At 48.9% G+C, this 17,130-nt stretch overlaps 3 pseudogenes; 2 read left to right on the top strand and 1 right to left on the bottom strand.

The window, feature by feature from the left end:
- The window catches only part of LOC131588521 (zinc finger protein 850-like), a 497,145-nt pseudogene that overhangs the window by 149,966 nt on the left and 330,049 nt on the right, over positions 1 to 17,130 (bottom strand).
- The window catches only part of LOC131588505 (zinc finger protein 208-like), a 911,601-nt pseudogene that overhangs the window by 118,700 nt on the left and 775,771 nt on the right, over positions 1 to 17,130 (top strand).
- LOC131588510 (zinc finger protein 850-like) overlaps positions 1 to 17,130 on the top strand; it is an 88,119-nt pseudogene that overhangs the window by 18,440 nt on the left and 52,549 nt on the right.

Here is a 17,130-nt window from a genome sequence, read left to right on the forward strand (position 1 = left end):
AATAGGGAATGTTGTGAAAACTTCACTAAAACAAGTGGGGGAGAATCATCCCTGTCCCCACTCCAACATGTGCTGTCTCTGTCTATGTTATATAGGGTGTATCAGACCACTGGGGTTTATTTGCTACCACAAGTTCAGGGAAATCAGTTGGGAATCCAACTATGTGATGATTTAATGAGAGAAAAGCTGACAATTGATGCAGCCCTGGCTGGAGGGAGCACCCAAAAATGGGGAAAAGATGAACAACCACCAGAACAAATCCTGCAACACCATGGACCAGACCCTGGAACCCAAACAAATTGATATCAGATACCAGAGAAACCATTTATCATTTCAATGGGATAATCAGATTACAGGATACCATTGAAATAACACCCAACCACACAGCTCCACCTCCTGACTTTCCTCCCAACCAATCCACTCAGATGAGGAACACAACATTTCACCATGGGATGGGATCACATTATCTATTAGCAGAAGGAGGCAGAATTTGTGGAAAAGTAAATGATTCAAACTGCTGTTGACAAATAGATGAGAACAGATACCAAAGGAAACAAGAAAGCAGCTCATGAACCAGTCCAAACAAGGAAAGGATGGGAATGGAAAACGTTTTTGTGCTTCCCCAGCAGACCATGGGTTAAAGAAATGCCAGACAGAGCTGTCCCCCTTCAAACCTACACCCCAAAAATCCTGTAACTCAGGGATTCCTCCCAGAAAAAAATCTGCTAGGATCTCCCCAAATTGAGTGAAAGGGGGGATGGGACCCACAGACTGAGCAGGGGGTCTTGGAACCCCCAAATCCGAGCACGGGGGAGGGGGTTAGAGATTGGAGGGACGATTGGGAAGGGATGTGGAAGAAGAGTAGGAAAAAGAGAGGGCTGAAACCCCCAAAGTGTGGGGGAAGGTGCTGGGAAACCCAAATTGCATTGAGAGGGGTCAATGGACTGGGGGAAGGATGAGAAAGGGGGAGAGAGGAGAGGGAAAGGTGGGCTTGGGATGAAAGAAATGTGGTTCCCTGTCCTGCAGCACTCGATCCATGGAGCGATTCCCTGCGGCTTGTGGGGAGGAAGATCCGCATTGGGGGGTCCCCAAGCCCCCTGCCCATCCCAGCGTGTCCATCTCGCTGGTGCCCTCCAGCTCCCAGCCCGGCCCCGGCCGCCTGCTCTGCTCCCTGATGGATTTCTCCCCTGCCCACATCCAGCTGAGCTGCTCCCAGGGCCAGCAGCAGCTCTCGGGCCACGTGCTGGCCACTGCCGTGCTCCCCAGCGGGGACTGGAGCCAGCAGCTCCTGGTGCTGCTGGAAACCGCCCCCGGCAATGCGGGCCCAGCTCCAGCTGCCAGGTGGAGCACGTCAGCCTGGAGCACCCCCTGAGCCGGCACTGGGGCACGGCCCGGCCCCCACAGCGCCGCCAGGGGCTGCCAGGACACGGAGTGCATTTGGGGCTCCTGGGCTTAACTGGCAGCCCCTCCTTGAGAACCCCTCTCCCCCTGTCCCAGCTCCCCTCATCCCCCTCTCCCAGCCCTTTCCCACCGCCTCCCGGCCCCGCTCCGCTCACCCCAGAGCTCCTCGCCAGCAGCCGAGAGATGGAGGAGGAGGGGAAGGAGGAGGAGGAGCGGGAGGAAGAGGAGGGGTAGAGGAGGAGCAGGAACTGCAAGAGGAGCAGCAGAGGAGGCCCCACGTGCGTCCATCGCTCTCTGGATCTGCAGCCCCTTCGCGCCGGGAGCATCGGGCCCCGCATCCCGCAGCTCACCGGGGACGGGAACCTCGCCCCGAAGGTCTTGGGCCGTCCTGGCAGGATTTCTTTGAAGGGGAAGGGATATTTGGAGCTCACTCGAAGTATCTTTGGGGACCCCTGTTCCTTTTTCTGGGCACGGGCAGGGCAGAGCGATGTTTGGATCTTGCAGGACTCCAAAGCTGACCTGAGATGCCCGGTACCGGCAGGGGGAGGGGAGCAGCGAAAAGGGGGGAGCCCCGGGAGTCCCGGAGCCTGAAATGGGGGCCTGGAGAGGGGGGACCCCGAGAGCCGGGAGTGAGGGGAGCCTGGAGAAGGGGCAGCCCGGAGAAGGCATGAGCCTGGAGAGGGGGAAGCCCTGGGACACCAAAGTGGGGGCCCCACAGAAGGGGGACCTCAAGGAGTGATTTTTTCCTCTCAGTCCTGATGCTTTGGAGATTTTCATGGACACAAGATACCTGATGACTTCTAGAGATGGACTTGGGCAGGAGGAACCCTGAATCCCAGGTGGTCACCCCTTGTTATTCCCCCCAAACCAGACTTCTCATGCCCAAGCATTAGACAAATGGAGGAGAAGAAGGCAGAGAGGAAGATGCTCTGGGAACCCCAGGCAACAACAGTCAGTACAATAGTGGAGGCAAAAGCATTATCAGCAAATACATCTGCCCAGAGGGCAGAACTGGTTGCCTTAACCAGAACACTAGAATTAAGTGAAGGGAAAAGGGTAAACATATGGACTGGCTCAAAGTATGCTTTTGGAGTAGTGCATGTACACAGAGCACTGTGGAAAGAAAGAGGACTGCTGTCTTCTCAAGGCACACACATTAAACATCATGTGGAGGCTAGATTTAGAGCAGGGTGTAGGCCCATGGCCTGCCAGCCCTGCCTGATAGCTAGCCTGGGAATTTCATGGGAGGATTCCAAACAATCCTCAAAGATAGAAAACAGCCTGCAGGTGCTGTTTGTCTGTTCCTTGGTTTTCCTTGCAGGAGAGGGTCAGGGGGGTGGTGAGCCCCACTGACTAATGATGGTAATGTAGTACTTTACTAACCAGTAAGAGTTTCCTTTCTGTATTTTCCACGATCTGGTCTATAAGACAAGCCTAGAGCAATAAACTAGAGATTCTCTCCTGTTCTGACTCCCTTGAGAGTCCTGTCGTTCTTTCCAGCCGTTCCCAAATAGAACGACATCATCAAGATGCAGTCCTGCAATTAATAAAAGCAGTACAAAAGCCTGAGCAAGTAGCAACCATGCACTGCAAAGCTCACCAATCAGGAAACTCCAAAATGCATGAGGGAAATGGGAAAGCAGACTGGACAGCCCAACAAGCTGCTCAAGAAGTGCAAACTGCAGTGCCATTGATACCTTTAAAAACTAATGTATCTCAATTCAATTTACCTCCAGAACCAAAATATTCAATAGAGGATGAGAAATTGGGACGCTCACTGAATGCACAGAATTCAGAAGGGTGGTATGTGACTACACAGGGACAAGTAGTGATAACCCCCTTGATAATGAGAGAAGTTCTACAAATTAAACATAATGAATGTCATTGGGGTGCAGAGGCACTGATGAAATTGATAAAACAAAATTTAATTTCAGTATGGATGTTAACAATCCAAAATTATTAATGTCACAATGTGAAATTTGCTTAAAGAACAATCCAGTGGCTAGACGACAGGCACAATTAGGGAAAACCAGGAGATTATTGGCAAGTAGATTTTGTAGAATTACCAAGAACTCGAGGATACAAATATCTATTGGTAGGGCTTGACACATTTTCAGGATGGCCAGAAGCTCTTCCCTGTCACACAAATCAAGCAAAGGAGACAGTCAAGTGGTTACTGCAAGAAATCACTCCAAGATTTGGGGTGCCTCTAGGAATATCATCAGATAGGGGCCCACATTTCACAGCCACAGTAGTGAGGGAGGTGAGTAGGTTACTGGGAATAGCTTGGCATCTCCATACACCCTGGAGACCCCAATCCAGTGGACAGGTAGAGAGGATGAATCAGACACTGAAGAGGCAAATCAGCAAAATATGCCAAGAGGCTAAATTGCAGCAACCACAAGCTTTACCAATAGCACTGCTGAGGATTCGGATAAAGCCTAGAAGCGGGATGTCAGTCAGTCCTTATGAGATATTGGATGGGAAACCATATGAATCCCCTGAACCTAATCCAAATGTACATGTTACAGGGAAGCAAGAGGTGTAGAATTATGTTCTGTCTCTTGGAAAAGCTCGAGCTCGACTTCGGAGCACCCTTGTGTGGAACAGGCCGCTGACTCTTGAGAATCCAGTTCATGACATCCCCCCGGGAGATGAAGTGTACGTTAAAAGCTGGAAGGAAGAACCATTAAAAGAAAGGTGGAATGGACCCTATCAGGTACTGTTAACTACCTTGACAGCAGTCAAAGGAGCTGGACTGGATCCCTGCATACATTACACCAGAGTGAAGAAGGTTTCCCCTGCACTGTGGACTGCACAAACTGTGGGGCCAACAAAGCTGCAGATAAAGCGGGTCTGATTGTTTCAAATGTCTAGGTTGCTAGTGACTGTAATGGTGATTATTTTATGGCCTTTAGTGCCATCAGTAGGAATCAATGTTACTTTGGGATGTGAAATGCAAAAGGATCAGCTGACAACTCTTCATTTTAAAATGAAGATGGATGTGGGGGTGCAGCCAGAAACACAAGTGATAAAAGTCTCTAATCCTATTCAGGCAGAAAATGGGATGATTGGATTAATTAAAGATTTTGCCAACGTGCTAAACAGCAGCAAAATAACTGCCTGTCTGCCAATACCAAAGGCAGCAGGAGACCAAATAAATTGGGGAATTATAACATCAAAATTCCCTGAAATACAAAAGAATAAAAATGAAAATGTGAGTTGTGTATTGCAAATAGATTACAGGTACCAAAATAAGACAGTGTTTGAAAATGCTCTGAAGCCAAAGTATTCATCTATATGGGATTGTCATGAAAATGGAGGAAAGTATGAACCAAAACTAGGCTGGGATGGGGGATTAGGGAATTATGGATGGTGTTATGAAAAGATAGCAAAGGTTATTAAAGAAAAGATTCCAGTATCGAAGTGGAAGTGTGAAGGACAGGAAGGAAAAGATCGGGCTGAAGCTTGGGACAGTGCATGGTCAACGAGTGTGCTTCAGAAATTCCAATCTATGGCAGATAGCCCTTGGTGCATTAAGTGCGAAGGCTCTGAAAATGAAACAGATCCAGGGGTATGGAACACTGCAACCAGTAGTAGAATGGAGGCAGAGAAAGTGAATTGGTGGGTATAGAACAAAACTTAGGACTGTACTTCTGACATTTATTTCTGATGAAGAAATACAACAAATGCCACCACTTGTGGTAGCTCTGCAAATTGGATGTGCCTGCAGAGGAATCAAACACAAACAAGGTGAAATAAATGACAAGATAGGACAAGTGATCCAAAAGGTAATATGTAGCACAAGTACAATTCAGAGTCCTGGCCAATTTGGATGGGCAGCAAGCGATGGCACCTGGACAACACATTTGCCTGTAGGTGAAAAAGTAAAAGAAATTACTTTAGGCCTCCCCACCTTATGCCCAATTTGGAAAAGGTCCCCATTCAAGGGAGAGCATGAACTTCTGCAAATAAGGACGAGATGAGAAGTTCAGGAAAACAAATCTGAAGATGAAGAAAGATGGCAGGAACCCTCCAGTAGTGTAAAATTTGAGTGGGCTCTGGAATCCTTGTTTGGTCCAATAGCAAATTATAACAATAGAAAGATGTTGTACAAACTTAGAGGTCAGGTAGAAAGATTGGCAAGAGTTACCAAAGAGGGATTTAGAGAGCTAAATGTACAATTACAAGCACAAGCCACAACTAAAATGACCCTGCAAAACAGATTGGCTTTAGATATGTTATTGTTGAAAGAACACGGAGTATGCGCGTACCTAAAAAGGACAAATTGATCACTGCTGCATCCACATCCCAAATGGAACTGCAGATGTAGAAAATGACATTAATCAATTAAAACAAATAGAACATGAACCACAGAAAGAGAGGGAAGATCTGACCACAAGTTGGGTAGATAAAAGTTTTGAAGGCTTAGGATGGAATGTGAGCTCCTGGATCAAATCTATTCTTGAGAGTCTGATAATCCTACTAATTGTGTTCTTAGCAATCTGGTTAATCTGTGCAGTTCTGAAAGGAGAGATAAAGAAAAGAGTATCCTGGAACCAGAAGATAATAAAGGCACTGACACGGGACAGAGATCCACATCCACATTTGTCATCTCCAAGTCCTCCAGAGTGTAACAACGCTTATGACAACTGTGGATTCAAAGATGAACATCAAGTATAAACACAGAAAAAGGACTGTATACAGTGAAAGCATTGCACTTATTATAGCAAAGTGAAATATATTGAATGTGGGGAAAAACGTTACTATGGGGTTAAAAGTTTCTGAAAATGTTTCTTAAAATCATGTAGAGGTAGGCCACAAGAACGCTTGGTATTAGGGATGGTCTAGCAAGCTGAAATGTTTACGGTAATGGGAACTGGTACTTGGGGTCTCCAAGATACCCACCCAGAGATAAGATTCGTACATGTTCGTGCAAGGATGAGCTAACTCTCATGAAGCAATATAGATAAAGTTAATCAACCAATATTAATGAAGCAATATTGATAAGGTTGTTACAGTGATTATTGCTACAGCTAAAATTGTAGAAATATGTGCACTTTGGACAAAGACAACGGAACTAGATTTGAGTTGCTGACACCCCTAGTTCACCCACGCTTCAATAAAGCACCTGCATATATTCAGTCTGTGATTCTGTGTGTTCCTGAACGCTAACAAAGACAGATCAAAAACTTCCAAAACACCAGAAATCTGATATGCCCCCAGAATAGAAAGATTCTGCCCCCACAAAAAAACAAAACTCCAACATTTAGCCCAATAAAGCTCAGAAACTCCAAGATTCAGCCCCGTGAAAATCGTGCATCTCCCTGCCCGGGCACTCGCTGCATGGGGGGGTGAGGGGGGCAATGAGGCCGGGCCGGAGCAGGGGGTGCCTGAGAGAGGCCCCGAGCCCGGGGGAAGCCCCTGCAGAGCCATGGAAGTGGCTCCTGGCCGGACTCGGGGATCCCCCTGGCGATCCCCGCTGGAGCAGCCTGGTCCTGAGGGACTCTGGCCCCTGGCAGGGACCCCAGGCTGCAGCAGGACAAGGATTCCTGTCCCTCAGGGGGAGGCACTGACATGACCTGACTGTGACCCCCATCCCTGTGCCTCTGGGCGGGGAGGGGGACGGAGAGGGGCACAAAGTTAAGCCCGGGAAGGAGGGAGAGCGCGGGGGAAGATGGATTTCCGGAGGAATTACTTTACTTCTCATTTTCTTGCTCTGACATGTTGGATATTAAATACAATTTACTTCCCCAAATCAGGTGTGCAGTGCCCGTGACCAAGGATTGAACTGTCCGCACCCTCATCCAGATCCCCGAGCCTTTCCTTGTGTGTTCTGCTCCCCGCCCGGGACAGGAAGGAGAGTCACACAGTTTTGGCCTCTTTCCGGCATAGCCCTGCTCCATCCCGGACTCACCCCCAGCTCGCAGCGCCCTCAGCTCCCGGGCACCCCGAGCTCCCGGCGCTTCAGCGCAGCGGCGCTTCCTTGGCCTCCTGCCCGGGCCGGGCCCAGCGCCGGGGCCGCTCCTCAGCCCAGGCTAACGAGAAATGGCGGAGCTCAGCCCAAGGCAGGCGAGTCCGTGCCGTGTGCAGAGCCCGCCGCTGGCTGCGATTGGCTGCTTCTGCCGTCACTCGTGGCTCTGGCGCGCGCTGATTGGGCAGAGCGGGGACAAGCCCGGCCCCGCTGGCGCCCCCAGGGCGGCCGTGGGGCAGGAGAGCCGCCATTGCCGGAGCGTCTGTGCGGGCCCGGCGGCGGCGGCAGCAGCGGCCGGAGCCCGGTGAGGCGGCGGCGGAGCTCGGAGGCGGCCCCAGCGCAGCGTCCCGGGCACAGCGCAGCCACCTCCGGCCTCCCGACACGAAGCGGGACGAGCCAGCGCTGCTCCGCCACCGCCTCCTGCCGAGGCCCCAGCGGCAAGGAGACCGCGGGCAGCCGCTCCCGCAGCGCCCTCAGCCCAGGGCCAACACGGGCCGGCCACGGCACAAGCCACCCGCCACAGCCCCCTGCCGCCCCCTCCCGGGCCCGCAGCGAGCCCCGAGCCCCCGCAGAACCGAGCGCGGCTCCCACCTGCGATGGCCGGGGCCGCCTCCGAGCTCCGCCGCCGCCTCTCCGGTTGTTATCAATGAAATTACAATTTTGACAACTAGGTCCCTTGGGTTAATGGCAGTTTAATTAAAAATGAATACAATTTAGTAAATGAAATAGTAATTTGGTATAAAAGAATACAGTTTAGTAAAAGAATATCATTTAGCAAAAAATAACAATTTATATCTATCATTTGCCAGTAATTAAGTATGATTAAAGCATAAGCAAAACTAACCTGGGTACGGGTTCCTCACCCTGCCTCATGTACAGAGCAAAGCACTTCAAGCTAAACTTACATACTGTATGCTTATACATATTCATTAATGCTTCCTGTAAATTTCCTCGTATTTCAAATTTTGCTGACTTTAGGTCACTTTTCTTCACGGCACATGCTTCACTTGTTGTTAGGGGGTCTTCAGTCTTCTTTTGGGGGTCTTTTGGTGAAGGCTTCTCCTCTTCCTCATTGTCCTTCGGATAACCTTACAGGTTTGTGTGTGCGTACTAAGCGCTGTGTTATGTTACTCATTAATCTGATATTTACTGATTTTTAGGCCCAATGCCTAAAGTCGTTCTAATTTTGTCCATCTCAAGGACGTTTTGGTCTTGAGACATCACTTATCTTCTAAACTACATCCTGTACCTCAATTTTAACATGTAACATCTGCAAAGGGGTACATCTGCCTTGTAACACTGATTCTTTTGGTTGCTTCTAATAATAACTTTCCAAATAGTTACAATTTAGTCAGCACGAATCAATTCCATTTATTTTAATACCCCATTTCTCTTTTTGATTACATTTATTCATGCCTTTTTTTAAAAAAAACATAAACTTGAATCTTATTTTTTTATCTTCTCCATAATTTCATTTCTTGCATTTACTTTATTTTCATTTCTAATTTTTTAACATTTTTCATGCTGTATCAAGCTTTTTGCACTCTCTTTCAAATTTTGTTAACTTTTTTTTGAGCTATTATAGTTTCTTTTCCTTCAGTATTCCTTGAATTACTGAATGGATTAGTCTAATAAGGCATGAAATTATACAAAATAGAAACAATAATCTTAATATAAAACACTATGCCATAAATTTTAACTTTTTCCACTAAGTACTTCTTAGGTTATGTCACTAATCAGTCTTCAAAATAAAATTCTATTTTTGAACTGGTATATATATCTTTAGCAATTTTTGTGACGGCTCTTCTATAATCATTTATCTTTATACAAGACTCAGATTTGTTAAACTTTCTACAAACTCCCCCTTCTTCAGCTAACAAATAGTCCAGGGCAATTCTGTTTTCATAAACAAATGCTCACATTTGTGAATGTTGCTTGGCCAGCAGCTTTAGGGCAGTAGAGGTGTGGTTTGAAACAACTTTAACTACTGTCTGCAGCTTTATGAACTGATTTAATAGATAGATTTGGGTTCTGTATCTCTAAGATCCATCTGCAGCTCAAGTGGCTGGGTCATCTCTCTGCAGGCCATTTGTCTTCATTTCTGGTTTCTTCTTGCTTTTGGAAAGTCAAGGTTCAAGTCTCTTTTATTGTTCTTTAATGTTTCATAAAGTGGTGTACTTAACATATTGCTCCTGGACCTCGAAGAAGGAGGGTCATGTAACTCTTAAGATACAGGTTCTTCTCCACCTTTGAGGTAATTCACTGTATGCTCTTTACTCACAAATTTAATATATTCTATCAGGGGCTTTCCATTTGTTACTTGTTGTACCTGATTGTTCCAAATAGAATTTTAGGTCACTTATGGATTGGTAAGGGTTAGCTCCAGAACTTTTATACCAGCACAAATCAACATGGTTATCCTACAATTAGTTTCTTTTTGTCATTCTCTAATATCCAGCAGGAGTTTTTGGTGGCCAGGTGTTAGTATTGTTATCTGATACAAACTGTTTTAATTATTTGATGATTCAAAATTTATCTTCCAGGTTATTTTAATGTCTTGGAAGTTTGAGTAAGATTTCATTTTAAAAATTGGTCTGGAGCTAGACTCTCACTTTCCCACAGCTATTTTTTAGCTATTTTAAGTCTTTCACAAATTTAACATTTAAATAATTTTAGTTCTGTAACTACTTCTTGCATTTAACTTACAAAAATGTTTTAGTTAAGGTTGGCCAATCTCAGTTGCTATACTGCTGTTTCAACTGTTCACACTACTTACTAATTTTCTCTAATTCTTTCCCTGAGATTTTTTTATACTTTTATAAAATTACTGTGATTGTAACAGGCAGCATTAACATATGGATGTGCCACAAACATAGATTTTATCTTGTTTTTGTATTTGTCACATTTGTTTGCATTTGTCACAGGGATCAGAATTATTGTGATTTTGTTTTTGCATAGTTTGTTTGCTCATTGTTTGCTTTTGTGCTGCTTGTTTTAATATCGCTTGTTTCTTTCTTATTTTTTTGGATTCTGTCCCATCCTGCTTTATGGTTTTGGCCAGTTGCCAAGGGTATCTTAATGAACACAGTGAAAATAATCCTCAGGAGTTTTCACTCTCTGCCTTCCTCAAGGCCCCTTGGGCTGCAGCCAAGGGCCGAGGTGCCGCTCTTCTTGGTAGCAAAGTTTATACCCTGGGGTCTGGTCACTGACACGTTTGGTCTCACTGCTACCCTTGGCCTCATAAGGTTCCTATGAGCCACTTCAACTCTGCTTGTTTCAAGGATGGCACAGATTTCACAGCACTGTCTTATCTCTCTCTCTCTCTCTTAGTTATTTTTTTTTTTTCTTTTAATATAAACTACTAAAGCTTCAGAGATATGCCAACTACAATAAAAGTTACTTTTTACACAACTTCAGTTAACAATTCATTAATAAAACTTTAATTAACAGGGGCTTCTTTTAGCAAAATTTTTGCTGTTAAATAAATAAAACATTTAGTCAAAACCATTTATATTTACTATACAAAATATTGAAAAACAAACATTTTAAAAATACGGAAATTTAAGGTTCTGTGAAAAAAAAATGTGCTACATGTTTTTAACACTTATAATGCACATAACACAACTGTAACACACCATTTAGATACTATATATTCATAAAATGTGTTTGTGCTTCACAGACTCTAAGCAAGGCAGAATTTGTCTTTTGAATGTGTAAATATAATAAACCAAACAAAATTAATGCCGGGTTGTAACAAATGGTCAGTTGTGTTATATGTTAGAGTTCACTTGGCACAGCCAGCACTGCACACTTTTCAGTTAAATGGGATTTAGGTAATGCTGCTGTTTCTATTTCCAGCAAAATATCTTTAGGTGAAGGAACAGTTTTACCTCTTTTTTTTTTCTTTTTCCTACTGTTTAGTTTGTAAAGGATACAACAGATAACTCTCGCTTTCTTGTGTTTTAGTAATGAATTAATCTTTCCCCTACCCCGGGGAAGCTACAGGGTAGCATAGTCGCTCTCTTCTTGATAAAAAGGTTCTTTTGAATTTACATACTGATTTAAAGCTTAACAAATCCAATCTTTAAATGATCCAAACTTTGGCCAATTCAAATTATATTTTCGGATCATTTTCTTTGTCTATTTAAACAAATAATAATTAATCATTTTCTGCTTGTTTTTCCTCTCCGGGATTCCCATGTATTCCCATGTATTCCATGTATTCCCCTAGATTGGAGTTCCTGGGTTTTGGCATCGAATTGTTATAAATGACTTTCAAATTTCCAAATAATCAATCTAATTGATAATATACTTTAATAAATTGGATAAAAAATAATAAAAGAATACAATTTAGTAAAAGAATACAATTTAGTAAGAAAGATAAAATTTAGTAGATATATTCAGATATATATTTATATATATATATATGTGTGTGAATATAATTGGCCAGTGGTTACAAATGGTTAAGGCATAAGCAAAACCGACCCGGGGTACGGAGGGGGTTCCCCACCCTGCCTCACGTACAGAACAAAGCACTTCAAGCTAACCTTATATACTGTGTGCTTGTACATATTCATTTATGTTTCCCGTATGTTTTCTCCTATTTCCGATTTTGCTGACTTTAGGTCACTTTTCATCAAGGTACATGCTTCACTTGTTGTTAGGGGGTCTTCAGTCTTCTTTTGGGGGTCTTTTGGTGAAGGCTTCTCCTCTTCCTCATTGTCCTTTGGATAACCTTACAGGTTTGCGTGTGCGTACTAAGCGTTGTGTTAGGTTACTCTACTCATTAGTCTGATATTTACTGGGTTTTAGGCCCAATGCTTAAAGTCGTTCTAATTTTGTCCATCTCAAGGCCGTTTTGGTCTTGAGACACCACTTATCTTCTAAACTACATCCTGTACCTCAATTTTAACATGTAACATCTGCAAAGGGGTACATCTGCCTTATAACACTGATTCTTTTGGTTGCTTCTAATAATAACTTTCCAAATAGTTACAATTTAGTCAGCACAAATCAATTCCATTTATTACACAACCTCCCGGGCCCGCAGCGAGCCCCGAGCCCCCGCAGAACCGAGCGCGGCTCCCACCTGCGATGGCCGGGGCCGCCTCCGAGCTCCGCCGCCGCCTCACCGGGCTCCGGCCGCTGCTGCCGCCGCTGCCGGGCCCGCACAGACGCTCCGGCAATGGCGGCTCTCCTGCCCCACGGCCGCCCTGGGGGCGCCACCGGGGCCGGGCTTGTCCCCGCTCTGCCCAATCAGCGTGCGCCAGAGCCACGAGTGACGGCAGAAGCAGCCAATCGCAGCCAGCGGCGGGCTCTGCACACGGCACGGACTCGCCTGCCTTGGGCTGAGCTCCGCCATTTCTCGTTCGCCTGGGCTGAGGAGCGGCCCCGGCGCTGGGCCCGGCCCGGGCAGGAGGCCAAGGAAGCGCCGCTGCGCTGAAGCGCCGGGAGCTCGGGGTGCCCGGGAGCTGAGGGCGCTGCGAGCTGGGGGTGAGTCCGGGATGGAGCAGGGCATGCCGGAGCGAGGCCAAAACTCTGTGACTCTGCTTCCTGTCCCGGGCGGGGAGCAGAACACACAAGGAAAGGCTCGGGGGTCTGGATGAGGGTGGGGACGGTTCAATCCTTGGTCACGGGCACAGCACACCTGACTTGGGGAAATTATTTGAATTTGTTTTCAAACGTGTCAGAGCAAGAAAATGAGAAGTAAAGTAATTCCTCCGGAAATCCATCTTCCCCCCAGCTCTCCCTCCTTCCCGGGCTTAACTTTCTGCCCCTCTCCGTCCCCCTCCCCGCCCAGAGGCACAGGGATGGGGGTCACAGTCAGGTCATGTCAGTGCCTCCCCCTGAGGGACAGGAATCCTTGTCCTGCTGCAGCCTGGGGTCCCTGCCAGGGGCCAGAGTCCCTCAGGACCAGGCTGCTCCAGCGGGGATCGCCAGGGGGATCCCCGAGTCCGGCCAGGAGCCACTTCCATGGCTCTGCAGGGGCTTCCCCCGGGCTCGGGGCCTCTCTCAGGCACCCCCTGCTCCGGCCCGGCCTCATTGCCCCCCTCACCCCCCCATGCAGCGAGTGCCTGGGCAGGGAGATGCACGATTTTCACGGGGCTGAATCTTGGTGTTTCTGAGTGTTATTGGGCTGAATGTTGGAGTTTTGTTTTTTTGTGGGGGCTGAATCTTTCTATGTTGGGGGGGATATCAGATTTTTGGTGTTTTGGAAGTTTTTGATCTGTCTTGATGTTTGGAGGATTTTTTGGGCTGAATCTTGGTGTCCTGGAGGTCCTTCCAGACACTAGATGCCCAATGACTTCCTGAGATGAACTTGGGAAAGGAGAAATCCTCAGCCCAAGGCTTTTTCCTTTCTTTTTTTCCCCCAAACCAGGATTTTTCATTCCCAAGCTGTGGTCAGATGGAGGAGGAGGAGGAAAAGCCCTGGAGATCTCACACAAGGAGAGGCTGCAAACCCAGCCCAGGGAGCTGTGAGGAGGAAAGATCCTCCCTGTGCCGGGAAGGTGGTCGGAGATCCAGCCGGAGCTCAGAGCAGGGGGTGAAGCCCCACAAGTGTTTGGAATGTGGGAAAGATTTCAGCCACAGCTCCAGCCTGCTCCGGCACCAGGTGATCCACACTGGGGAAAAGCCCTACGAGTGTGGGGAATGTGGGAAGAGTTTCAACCAGAGCTCCAACCTGAGGGCACACCAGGTGATCCACAGTGGGGAAAGACCCTATGAGTGTGGGAAATGTGGGAAGAGCTTCAGAGATACCTCTGACCTGATGAAACACCAGGTGATCCACACGGGGGAACGGCCCTACACCTGCTTGGAATGTGGGAAGAGCTTTGGGTGGAGTTCCAATCTGAGGAAACACCAGCGCATCCACACCAGGGAGAGGCCCTACAAGTGTCCCAAGTGCGGGAAGAGTTTTCGGACCAGCTCTGATGTCCTCCTGCATGAGCGGATTCACACAGAGGAGAGGCCCTTCCGCTGCCCCGACTGCGGGAAGGGCTTCAAGCACAGTTCCCACCTCACTGTCCACCGGCGCATCCACACTGGGGAGAGGCCCTACGAGTGTCCTCAGTGTGGGAAGAGCTTCTCACAGAGATCTGACTTGACCAAACACCAACGGAGGCACCAGTAAGGGAAGCCCTGCGAGTGCCCCGAGTGCGGGAAGAGCTTCGTGCGCTGCTCCAGCTCCATCCCCCGTGGGAGGATCGGCGTTGGATGATCCCCAGTGACCCCCGTTGGGCAGAGCCCTGGTGATCCGTGGTCCTGGTGATCGGTGTTGGGAAGACACCTGGCTGGGAGGCTCCACATCTTCCTGGCTTCCTGTGGGCACCTGGATGAACACCTGGGCAGGAACAACATTGGGACACAGACCAACAATGGGAATTCCTTGTGGGGAGTGGATTTGTTGACTTTCAATCCCAGAAAATCTTTTGCATTCAATCCACCTATCTTCTGGTGGCATCAAGGAGGTCTTGGAGGTCTTGTCCAACCTCAGTGATTCCACAATTTTCATTTCCTATTGCCCAGAGGTGTCTTCCACAGCCAGATGTTGATGAAATGGGTCAAAGACCAAGGTTTTGGAGACAGTGGTCTGGAAAGCCTTCCAAAAAATGTTGTTCCCTTCCACCCAAGCACAGGGATCCTCAGCTGGCAGAAATCCTTTCAATATGGTCTGATGGGCTTTTCATTTTTCTTTATTCCTTCAAAATATCCAACTTTGGGGTGAAAATAATGACATTGAACTAAGACATGGGTGAGGACATTGAGACACATAGACATGGTGGGACATGGACAGTGATGTGGGGACACATGGACAGGGACATGGACATTCATGGGGACATGGGGGGACACAGGCACAGATGGAGACGTGGGGGACAATGCCAGGGATGGAAACATGGTGGGGACACAGCCCTGGGTGAGGACATGGTGGGCCATGGCCAGTGACATGTGGGGACATGGCTGTGGCCGCTGCCATGGGGGGAACTTGCAGGGGCTGTGGGGGATGCTGGGTTTGAGGGAGTTGAGGGTTCCTGGCAGGGACTTGGGGCTTGCTGAGGGCTTTGGGGAGCCCAGGCCGAGCGGCTGCGGCTGCGCTGGGAGCCCCTGGCGGAGGTTCTGGGGCAGCTGCTCAAGGACCCCCTGGCCTGGAGCCCCAGCTGGGCATTGGGCTCCTGGAAGGGAATGAACGTCCTTGTGCCCAGGAGGGAAATCCCAGCACCTCCAGGGTGTGGGGGGCAGCTGAGAGGCCACAGCGGGGAGGGGAAAGCCAGACAGAGCTGTCCTCCTCCAGAACTGCACCCCAAAAATCCCCAAACTCAGGAATTGCTCCCAGGAGAAAGCTGCCAGCATCTGCTTGAATTGAGTGAAAGGGGGGATAAGAGAGGTGGGGTGGTGGATTGGGCGGCAGTGGGGCAGGGGTGGAGGAGCAGGGGAAAAGAGGGGCATGGGAGCCCCATATTGGGTTTGGATGAGTCTCGCTCTTCCTTCATCCCGCCTCCTTCTCCTCTCTGGCCCTTTTTCTCTTCCTCCATCTCTTCTCCTGTTCACCCCCGGCCCAGTGCCCACCCTTGGACCCCCTTTTTTCCAATTCCTTCACGCCCCACGGGAGGAGCCAGGATAGAGCCGGGGCAGGTTGGGCTGTGGCAGCGCTGGGCTCTTGGCATGGTCCAGGTACCACCCATGCACCCCCTCCCCAAATTTCCCTGGTGGCTTCAGGGGTCCCAGTGCTTTTTAGGGTTTGCTGGGTGCCATGCTGGAGTTTGGTGTCTCCCAAGGAGTCCCCAGAACAGGGTGACACATGGGGGGGACACATGGGGGTCCTGACCCATCACTGCACAGGGTCTGTCCCTGCCAGGGTCCCCCCATGGGGTCTCCCCATGTCCCTCCCCACTGCCCCCCATAAATGGGAGAGGGGCGAACTGGGAAGCTTTGCTGGGAACACTGGGAACAGCCGGGCGGGGGCAGAGTGACAGCAGAGCTGGGGGGACACACGACCCCTCCAAAATCAGGGTGGGGATGGAGCGGGGGGTCCCAGCCAGGCCTGAGGCCACGTGGAGGGGCTGCGACCGCCAGTGGCTCAGGAGCTCTGTGGGCAGAGAAAAGGGGGTGACACCGGGCTGGGGGTCATGGGGAAGCACACACGCTCCAGGGGAGGGGAGACATGACCTCCAGGACACCCCCTTACCTTCTTGTACAGGTGGAAGCCAATTTCCAGCACCAGGAAGACAAAGCCCAACAAGGAGCCCCCGATCCCTGTCAGCAGCTTGCTGCGTGTAGAGTCTGGTGGCATCTCTGGGGGGGTCTGCAGAGGTCAGGATCTCCCCCAAAAACTGTCTCAGACACCCCAAGCCCTTCCAAGCACCCTTCCACTCTTGCCCACCCCACCCAGGACCTCTGAAACCTCCTCCCAGCCCCTTCCCAGCCTCCCCAGGACCACGAAAGAACCTCCTGTCCCTATCAGGATCCCACAGCCCCCTCCCAGTTGCCCCCCACTGCCCCAGGACCCCCAAACCCTCTCCCAGTCCTTTCCCAGCCCCACCCGGACTCTCAGTCTCTTCCCAGCACAATGAACCTCATCCCAACCCCTGCTTTCCAAGGCCCAGTCTCCTTCCAGCCTCTCCAGGCTCACTCAAATCCCTCCTGGTTACACCCAGCACCCCCAAACTCCCTCCCAGTTTCCACCAGGACCCCCAGAACCCCATCCCACCCTCCCCAACATCCTTTAATTCCCTTCTCAGCCATTCTTGACCCTCAAA

The sequence above is a fragment of the Poecile atricapillus genome, chromosome 26 (genome assembly GCF_030490865.1).
Source record: "Poecile atricapillus isolate bPoeAtr1 chromosome 26, bPoeAtr1.hap1, whole genome shotgun sequence".
Taxonomy (NCBI): Eukaryota; Metazoa; Chordata; class Aves; order Passeriformes; family Paridae; genus Poecile; species Poecile atricapillus.